A 4,347-nucleotide genomic window follows, 5' to 3' on the forward strand; every position below is an offset into this window, starting at 1 on the left:
TATATACATGTTATTAAGCTTTTGTGTGATTTTTTTTTTCTCCTGTTAATCTGTCTCATGTCCATTTAACTCTTAAACCAGCCAGAAGAACCGCAAAGGACAGAGAAAATTTTCTTCTTCCTTGATAGATTGCAAAGACAAAAAAGAACTACTACCTTTTTATATACTTGTTAGTCTGTATGTTATGTAACATATATATGTTAATCCATTACATATGCATTAATTGTGTCTATCCAGATGAAAAAATAAAACTTCTCATCCTTTTTACAAGCAAGACGTTCCATCTTGGATCTAAATTCTCACAGACAGGGAACATTCTTGGTGTTAACTTTCCAAAGAAGTAGCTTCTTGACCCCCAGGAATGACATTCCTGGGATGCAAAACTGCAAGAGGCTTATTTAGCTTTGAAAAAGATTTACATACATTTCAAAGAGGCAGAGCTAGCATTTATAATCTCAAATTTCTGAAGGAAATGCTAAAAGAAAATGGGAGGAGGAAATTTCTCTACTTATTTTGCACTAGGGAAAACTTTTATTTCCATTTTTAAGATTTTATTTACTCTTACACTGGCAATAAAAAGTAAAAGTGATTCCTAGAGGGCCTATACTACATAATAAATTATTTGGATAAGGACTCACACGTAGGAAGAAGAAAAGGCCTTAGTAATTGGAACTAGAGTATGAGGTGAGCACTGGCTCTGAGGTGTTTAAAAACAAGACAACAAAATGGAGTCACGTTAAGCCCCAGGTCACCAAACTGAGACTTAATCATAGCTTTGGCACTCTCAGAAATTGAATCTTAGGACAATCAACCAGAAATCATTTTATAAGGAATAGCAAGGTAATCTGCCTGACTAATCCTGCTGTCCCCTAAAGGAAAGTAACCTTGGAATAACCAATCTTCTTTGCTTTTTTTTTTTTTTTTTTTTTTTGCCTAGGATAACTTCTTTGTTTCTGCTCCCTTCTGCCTATAAGTCATTTGTTTAAAAAAAAAAAAAAGGCTATTGTTTTATACAGCTCTCCTGAGCTCTATCTACTAGATTGAGTGCTGCCCTATTCAAATTGATTTTTGTTCAAATAAACTCTTAAAATTTAATTTGCCTCAGTTCATCTTTAAGCACAGGAAACCCATTAAAACTGGGGCATAAGATCAGAGTTGGAGTAGCAAGAGGTATTTGATGCTGTTTTGACAGATCTGGGCTAGAGCTGCTTAGATATTTTTGGTTTGTGTGGTTTCTAGGATCCAGGGCAGGGCTCAGCCTGCAGATGGTTTGGGTCACAGAGCTTAAACTACAGTGAAGAAGAAGCAATCTGGGCCTAGAAACAAGAAGGACAGAAGTTACAAGGAGGAAGATTTATGTACAAAGGCCTAATTGGTTTTTTTTTTTTTTTTTTTTTTACAACCATGTTGAAATTTACTCCTTTTACTCAGGTTAATAAAATATATCATGAGAAAAACTAAAACGTGGTTTAACAAAAAAAAAAAACAGTTTTGAAAGTAGAACAGTAGCCTGCCCCCTCCCCTCCCAATCTCCAGCAGGAAATAATATTGCAAATGGTCATTTCTTGGTCAATTTGCTTTACTAGAGGAACAAAGTTAAAGCATAGTTATGCCCAACCAAGCCACATAGTTACTCTCAACCAAACCACTTACCTGCACTGTAAAGTACTTAAAATCACTCTCAAGATCAAGGTTTAAAACCATTTTAAGAGACAAGACTTTAAGTATTTTATACCACTCCTGTAAGAGATGCTTTTGCTTCTCCAAATGGTCGGAGCTTAATTAGAAGTTTGATAGTACTTTTCTTGTTCCCATTATATCTCCTGTTCAAAATAGTGTTGTTACTGGTAATATGGTTTATATCTTGTCTGATCTGGGAAATGGAGTCCAAGGAGTGACATTTGAGAAAGGCAGACGCTGCTTTCGTGGAGGAAGGTATGATCCGCTGGGTGTAGGCCACATACCATGACTTACTTCCCTTAGTTATATTAATGGAGTGCCTAGAGTTCCTTGATCTTCAGTAAACTGAGGTAAATGTGAGCATTACAATGGTGAGAAGGGTGTGTACTTGTGGCTTACTCTGTTGAGGTGAGGCAAGTCCTGGTGGAAAGTACTGCCTATAAGATAGTATCTGAGCAATAATAGGTCTATAGAGAGGGTGGTGTAGAAGTCACTGTTGCACCTGAAGCTTGGCTATGAATGAAGTGAAAAGTACATGTGGCCTAGGAAGGATGTGGCATTTGATGACTTACTGATGGTGGAGGTGGTATAGAATGCTGACTGAGGAGGCATAATACGAAAGTTCAGTACCAATGTTTGACCCTGATATTCCAGATGATGGTGAGCAATTGCAAAGGCAGGGGGTGGTAGTTTTCAAGTACCTGAATTTGAGTCATTCTGAATTAGGGGAGAGTTATTAAATTGCTGTGTTCTCTTGTTGAAATACAAAGGTTTTCTGATTTAGTTTTCTGACTCAGTGAAGGAGGTAGAGGTGAAGCCATGGACAATCAGTTCTGCTGGAGGAACACTGATACCTTCTTGTGGCTGATGATATAGCTTGTGTGAACATGTTGCAAAGGAGGTGGAAGTATCATAAAGTATTGCTTTAGTGGAATATGGTTCATATGATGTTTGTCCGGTGGCATTATAAAAAAGATGATCAGAGATTTCAATTGGTAGTGGGACAATAAGCAGAATGAACATTTTCAAGTTAAGTATGGACATCAGGGTTTTCAGCTCTCAGATGGCGGTAGTTGATATGAGCCTCTAAGTCTCTTTGTGACAAATACGATCTCTTGCATCCTTGAACAGTGCTGCACATGAAGAGAGAGCCTTGTGTATGCTTCTCAATTCGTGCTACAGGATTATTACAGCCTGGGCACATCTTACTGCCTTCTTTTCCATGTAAAATAGCACAGGAATAGCAAAAAGCATGCTTGCATGGAATCACCCGCCCGAAGATTTTAATCGGTAATTCGCATTTGTCACAGAAATGAACTGGGGTATCATCCTTTTCACCTAAGATGTTTATCTGAAAGTCCCAAAAAAGACCTTCAATAGAACTTTGACCATTTTGCTCATTTCTACAAGACTCTCCCCCGCTAGGCGCATACCGATCCCCCTCACGAATATTGAGACCTCCTGCGTCCTCCATCTCAGAGCGCGACGGGAGCGGAAGTCAACCTTACTGGCACAGGGAGCGCATGCGCCCTACTCTCTTAGAGTACAGTAGGCGGAAGTAGTCTTGGTCCGGGGTCGTTCTGTCTTTGACCTTTTCTTACCCACCCTCGTTCCAGTGAGGAAGCAGAAAGACGAGTATTTGAAGTGTTTCAGTGCTGAGGTTGCTTAAGCTGCTCTTATTAGGCTTCAAGAAAAAAAAAAGGCTTTAATTGGAAAAGACTAATCCGGAGTGGGGGAGGGGTGAGCAAGCATGTATGCACATGCGCAGGTGCAGTAGTACCAGAAGGCAGAAACCCAAGGCAGGTAAGGCAGCCTACTGTCCTTAGACGATTTTTGAACAATGCAGTGTTTCCCCTTGCGAAGGTGAGAACGATCATAAATGATCGAGTAGAAAGTAGAAAGCTCCTCAGACTTTTCAGACAACGCCTAAAGGTAGAGAAGCATAGACTTGACTGCAGCAGTGAGGGTAAGGCGGGGGAAGACAGAGTTCTAAGTACTTCTGAAAACAAACTATTTCATTGAATACTTTCTACTTAAATTATATGAATATTATATGAATATAACTTCCTACTTCAGAATGTTTGTTTTACTAAAAAAATAATTGCTTTTGATTACTTAAATTACTTGAATCTCTCCCTGTCCCTAAAGTCTTTGAGTAACAGTGAAATCCCAGGAAGCTGTGTCAGATTTTTAGCACACTGCGTATGTCCCCTTGGTGTTGGTACACTAGTTTGTGATGTATGATGTAGAGTGGCTCCTTTACTGAGTGCAGGGTCATCAAGTGGGACTTGGAAGTCCTTTTTATACACAGTCCTTTAGAATGATATTTGTAAGAGTTCCCGTCATGGTGCAGTGGCTAACGAATCCGACTAGGAACCATGAGGTTGCGGGTTCTGTTGCTGCCCTTGCTCAGTGGGTTAACGATCCGGCGTTGCTGTGAGCTGTGGTGTAGGTTGCAGACGCGGCTCGGATCCAGTGTTGCTGTGGCTCTCGCGTAGGCCGGCGGCTGCAGCTCCGATTGGACCCCTAGCCTGGGACCTCCATATGCTGCGGGAGCAGCCCAATAAATAGCAAAAAGACAAAAAAAAAAATGACATTGTATATGAGTATTGATCTGTGCATGAAAGTTCAAAAGTCCCTACAAATTAGGCAGGTGATAAGTTACAT

General features: G+C 40.0%; 1 pseudogene; it reads right to left on the minus strand.

Annotated features, from left to right (window-relative positions):
- Positions 1,814-4,070, minus strand: LOC100517444 (annotated as a pseudogene).

This window comes from Sus scrofa, chromosome X (assembly GCF_000003025.6).
Source record: "Sus scrofa isolate TJ Tabasco breed Duroc chromosome X, Sscrofa11.1, whole genome shotgun sequence".
Classification (NCBI taxonomy): domain Eukaryota; kingdom Metazoa; phylum Chordata; class Mammalia; order Artiodactyla; family Suidae; genus Sus; species Sus scrofa.